Below are 6,219 nucleotides of genomic sequence, written 5' to 3' on the forward strand. Positions count from 1 at the left end.
TTGAGATGAGTCGACTGTCATCGTTTCTGAAGATACGCTCTATCTCTTCCACAAACTTGCTCACATCGTCCTGCATCTCCTCCCTGCAGCAAGACCGCTTGGGCTTCTTGATCCTCCGAACGTGGCCATCCACGATCTTGAAATCATCCAGCGTGAAATCTCCCTTCCAGCTCATGCCCCTTGAGAATGCGTCCGTGAAACAACGGGTCCATGTTGAAAGGAAGAGGCACCCCACAGTGATCATCTCAAGAGAATGCTGCTTATCAGGAAGAGCAACCACTTGCATAAAAGATGCCCGTGCAGCAACCAGGTATTGTTTTAAAGTGAGGATCCTGTAAAAATGTGTAAACAATAATAATAATAATAATCATCATCATCATCATCATATATATACATATACATATATATATATATATATAGGGATGCGCTAAACCACGTATGGGGTGCGCTATAACTAAAACACTCTCCTCACAGTATGCACCCCCCCCCACCCACCCCCAGGCGCCCCACCCCACACCCCAATCCCCCTGAACACTCTTCACCCGCACCTTTTCAAAATCATGTATAGTAAAATGATTACTAAGGCCTTATCAGTAGTACAATACACTATCAGTAACATATTTATTATTCATGAAAATTGGATGATGAATCCATACCGCACCTTTTTTTTGACAGGTAAAAATATTAGTATGTTATTTACTGAATGGTAGTCATCTTAGTAATTTATTTACTTAAGTGCTTGTGTGGTAACCATTCCGGTATGCTTGTGAGTAACAATTTTACGAAGAGTTCCTTACCGTTATTAATGATAAGTTAACAATTTAATATTCATGTAAAAGCCCCCACACAAAACCACTCTGGGTCGCAGGAACACCACGTGGAGAAATGATAGGAGTGATTGAGTAACTCAGTTACTATCATTATCTGTATATTCAATTAGTAACAAAGTTACTTGCGGTTTTATTGTACCATAAAGTTTGACTTTTTAGTAATTGTTTTACTGAAAGATAAAACTACCAGTAAACTTTAATTAGTAACATAGTTACTTAAGGTTTGATTGCTCCAACCTTCTATCAGTAAAGAAATTATTCTCAAGTTAGAAGTATAAACTTTTGATTTAGCAACAAAAATTACCCTAGTCTTATCTTAGTAAATAAATTATTTTATGTTTTTCTTGACCCACCTTCCTTGAGTAAATGAGTAAATTGATTGCTCTTAGTCCCAGACTGCTTGAGTAAAAGATGTATGAACATCCGAGAAATGTTTGAACAAGATTTAGTATTACAACAACTATCTAATCAACATACACAATGCGATATATTGGTAGAATACACAAAAACAAATAAAAGATTACAACAACACCAACAATGTAGATCAGGCCTAACGATGTGGGTCGACCCTTGCCCGAATCCCGCGAGTAGGACGACTCCGGCGCCACATATCGAATCAAGCTGATAAAGTGCTGCAGATTCTCTAGGCCTCCCCATCAACAGATATCCAGCACCCACGCCCATCATCTAGGGAGGCATCCCATGGCCACCTGGATATTTGCAAAAAAAGATTAAATCATCTAAGTGATTTACACTCATAAATGACTCTAAGTGAGATACAATTATCTAAAGAAGAAATAAAATGCTTCATAAGAACCTCACTTTATTATGCCTATTGTTAGCCAACAGTTATAAGTGAGGGGTGTCATATTTAAGCATATCAATGAGGCATAGAAATATACAAACTTGAAAATAACGGGTTTAATCCAAATATCAAGTCTACAAAATTTTTTCAGAGCATTCCTGCAGTAGAACAAAATTCAGCTAACCTATTTGGAGCAATCCACTCTAACTAATCTGCTCAACCCAAAAAGTTCAGAACATGAACATTTAAAGCAGAGCATTGTGAACCGCAGTGCCATCAAGCTATGCCTCCAACGCAAGTTCTCGCATCAAGTAAAATTCAGAGCATTCACTAGTTAATTATCTAAGTATTCCAAAAAAAACATGCAGATATAGTAGTTAGGTAGTCAGGCAGCGGCAGATGTGGAGGTTGCCATCCCCGCCTCATTGGCAAAAACAGCCGATGCGGAGAAACAACAGAGTATGTGCATGTTGCAGGTGTTGTTCTACAGCAAGGGCGCCAACTCCTTATAACTGAACAAATGAAAATTCAGATGTGAGCAGATTTCTAACAATACTGCACACACAAATTCATGTCTGGCCACATAAAAATTCATATGAGTATGAAAATTAGGTGATTAATGCATCGCAAAAACAACATCCAGGCCGCAGGACTATAAGTAGCAATCCAAAAAAGAAATTGTATATGGCCACCACCACTCGCAATCATTAGGGCCTCAATCTCATAATGGTACACAGAAGCTCACCTGGTCTTGTTCCAATTTCCTGAACGTTGCATAGACGAATTTAGTACTAAAGTTAAAATTAAGATCGGAGCAAGGAACGAGGTGTTGAATGCATCATGAAGACAACAGTCTAGGAGCAGGCCTACCACAATGATCCACTGTATTCATCCCTGAAAAACAACGAGCATGTGAAAGATTAAAACAAAGACAAATGACCAATGCAGAATTCAGTCCTCCTCAATGGTCCATGGCCAAGGCGGACATCAAGGGCGGTGGTGACTCGGGGATCCTAAGGAGCGGGAGGCGGCCACCGTGTCGAAGATGGCGAGGGGGTCGCAGAGTGACGGGGTCGGCGGTGGAGAGCTGAACGCCAGTGAAGCCGGTGGAGCGGCGTCACGGTGGCTTGGGTGGAGTAGGTCGGCAAGGGTTGGCGGGGAGGGTGGTGGCGTCTGAAGGGATCCCGGTGGAGACCGTGGGCGGAGAACAGCGGTCACCCATCATCGTGGAGCTGGCTTCCATCGACGCCGCTGCAAGAAAATGCTACCGTCGTTGTTACCATCAATGAACACACACAAAAGAAAATCAAATCGAATCGAATCAAATTGCGCGGAACCTTGCCTCCAGCTCGAGCCACGAAGTTGGCGGCCGCCTCCGCAGCTAAGCTGCTCCTTCGAACCAGGGCCACCGCCTTGACGTTTCTAGCCAGGGCCGCCGCCGCTCCTAGCCAGGGCTGCCGTTGCTGCCGTCGCTGAGCGGCTTCACCAAGCCGCCATCGTGGCCAATCAACTGCTCCCCTGAGCACCGCAGCCATCAGCCCATCACCTCTCTCCAGATCCGAAAAATGGGGAAAACTGAATGGGTGGTGGTTCGTTTCTGTTGGATGGGTCTTGGACCAACATATCTAATACGTGTTTTTCTTTAGTAACCGTATTACTATCACATATGATTCACATACATACGGTCGTTTGTTCGAGCAGTAAAACAATTACTCCAATTGTGGGGGACAGGTAGGTGGGTGGGTGCGACAGGGTTGGGGTGGGGGTGGGAGGGGGGGCGGGCGTGAGGGGTGGGGTGGGGTGGGTTGTGTTGTAATACAACGCACCCCATCTGTAGTATAGTATATCCATATATATATATATATATCTATATATATATATATTATATATATATATATATATAGATATATATATATATATCTATATATATATATATATATATATATATATATATATAGATATATATATATATCGTACATATCTATATATATATATATATATATATATATATATATATATGTATACATATATATGTATACATATACATACATATGTATACATACATATATGTATATACATATATATATAATGAACGTAGAATGTTTATTCGCTTTTCAATTGAGCCACGTCTATCCTTCTAAAGCTGGCATGGAAGATGCAAGTGATTGGGCCACTTGGCATGGCTAAAATTTAAGATAAATTAGGAGAACATATGATAAAAAAAATTCCAAGAAAAACAAGCTTTAAACATTCTATCTATATTCCATAGGCTTCCAAACTTTAAACATTATAGCTAGATTCTAGAGACTTCCAAAGAGAATTTGTCATGCATTTTAATATAGAAAAAGAAAGAAAATGAAGTAATTAAAAAGGCAAGATAGAGAAGATGGAAAAAAAATATGAGTTTGAACCTTTCATAATGAAAAGAATCGGCTAAATGTTAGATGAAAATCGAACAAAGTAACATCATGATGATAATATCATATGTTTAAATGCAAAAACAAATCGTAGCAAGGATTACATTACAATCACTGATTCTTTTTTGGATAAATACAGTACTATATGTGTATAATAAAAAAAAGTAAGCAATACATATAACTAAATGAAAACGATAAACAGGAAAACTAGATTTATAGAAATGATTAGTTACAGAAAAGTGCTAGGATCGTTGGGAATATTTGCATAAATTAAAAAGGTAGTCCAAAGTTTTTTCCGTGCAATTTTAATGCAAAATGACGAATAGAAATCGACATTCTAAGATATAGTTATTTTAGGACATATGGTTTCTACTATTATGTTACTCACATGTGGAACTATCTATTCTATTACTCATACATGAAACTATCTATTTTATAGAAATATCCATAACTTTTTTTTCCTCAAAGTTAACAAGTGTATATTGCAAAATAAACCCACTAATCAGGATATATTATTAATCGTTTGAGCTAATACTGGTAAACCATAGAAAAATGAACTAAGAAAACAAAAATAATTTATGATAATATATCTATGTTGGTAATGGTTGTAAAAAGAAAGTGCTGGAAAATAATCTGTGATGAAAGGAAAACTAAAATCACTCTAAATGGATTTGGAAAGGACAGTTAGAAATGTAGAGGGCAGGAGAAGATTCATGACACTTCCAATGGAAGGATCGGAAGAAAACATGGAGTAATAAAAACACGATGTGTACCTCCGATTAGAAAAGGGAATACATAAACAAAATCTAGAGTTAAGCTCGAAAAAAATATTAAAAGAAACTAATGCTTTTTGAAGCGTGGTTTCAACGGTACAGAACAAGGTTCTTCAAATGTTCAGAAATTAAAGCTTTAAAATAAATGTTAAAAATTACTTGGACTAATTAATAATTAAAATATAATACATGCTAATAATATATATAGAGTTGAGAACATATGCTAATATAAATATTTACGATAAATTTACACGCTAGGCATGTTAATTATTTTTTCACGAAAATATTGTTTATTACAGAAAAAAACTGTAACTGCACTTCCTATAAACTTTGTTCATTAAGAACTTGACATTTAACATGTGAGAGAATATAGTGGTGCGAATGCACGACTCTCTACTTGCTAGTAATAATGAAATGAAAATCACAAAACCCAGTCACAGAAAGAAAGAACGAACGAAAGAAAGAAAAGCCCAAGATCGATCATACATACATACATACTGTATGATTTCGTACTAGAGAGCATGAACGAATGAATGAATGAATAGTATTGCATCACACATAGGAAACACAGAGAAAACAATTAAAATGCTACTCTAGCTAGCAAGTGAGTTTCCGATGGAGAGAGAAATCCAACATCACATCTGGAGTTAGCTAGCTAAGAAATACTACAACACTATACATCCTATGTATGCAAACTCACTGTGTGTGCTGCCATGGCGATCGAACGTCCTCTCCGATCCGATTCGCTGCTGCTGCCTGCCTGCCTCTCTCGATCCACCGCCTGCTTGCTCCTGGCGACGATCGACAACTTGTGTTGTTGGTCTCTGAACAAAACAACAAACAAAAACACTATACTAGTATTAGATCAGTTTGTGTCGATCGGTGCGTGTGGATCAACACATTATATTGTGATCAGAGAGTGATATGTGTGTAGTTAAGTAGAACTACTACTAGACTAGAAGACATTATGGTAGATTACTCCTACCAGTACGAGCCTCGCTTGCTCCGGACCTCCGCTGCTCCGTGAGCCACAGCGAGGAGAAAGAAGCTGAGGTTTTCAAAAGGATTCTACTCATCTTTATGTATGTGAGCGCCTGCCTCCCCCCTGTGACCCTCTCCCAACTCCCATTCATTGGTTCTGCACTGCAGCTGCAGGAGTAGCTGGATTTTTTCACAGTTGGATCCTTTTGAAAAATATTATTCTATAAATAGACCCTAAAAAACTTATTTTAGGAGTGTTATCTTTTTCGCTTCACTAAGGTTATTGACGATGTGGTCTAACATGACTTAGGTCTTGTCTAGTTCAAAAAATTTTTGCCCAAAAACGTCACATCGAATCTTTGGATACATGCATGGAGCATTAAATATAAATAAAAAATAATTACACAGTTTGC

General features: G+C 38.3%; 1 long non-coding RNA gene across 1 annotated transcript; it reads right to left on the minus strand.

Moving 5' to 3' along the window:
• Window positions 1-1,198: 1,198 nt before the first annotated feature.
• LOC127756937 (uncharacterized) lies at window positions 1,199-5,892 on the minus strand. The gene is made up of 3 exons (XR_008013335.1): window positions 5,811-5,892; window positions 5,526-5,649; window positions 1,199-1,540 (listed from the first exon to the last, which is right to left on the minus strand). It is a non-coding gene; the product is annotated as an uncharacterized LOC127756937 (long non-coding RNA).
• Between the last annotated feature and the right edge of the window lie 327 nt (window positions 5,893-6,219).

The sequence above is a fragment of the Oryza glaberrima genome, chromosome 12 (assembly GCF_000147395.1).
Source record: "Oryza glaberrima chromosome 12, OglaRS2, whole genome shotgun sequence".
Taxonomy (NCBI): Eukaryota; Viridiplantae; Streptophyta; class Magnoliopsida; order Poales; family Poaceae; genus Oryza; species Oryza glaberrima.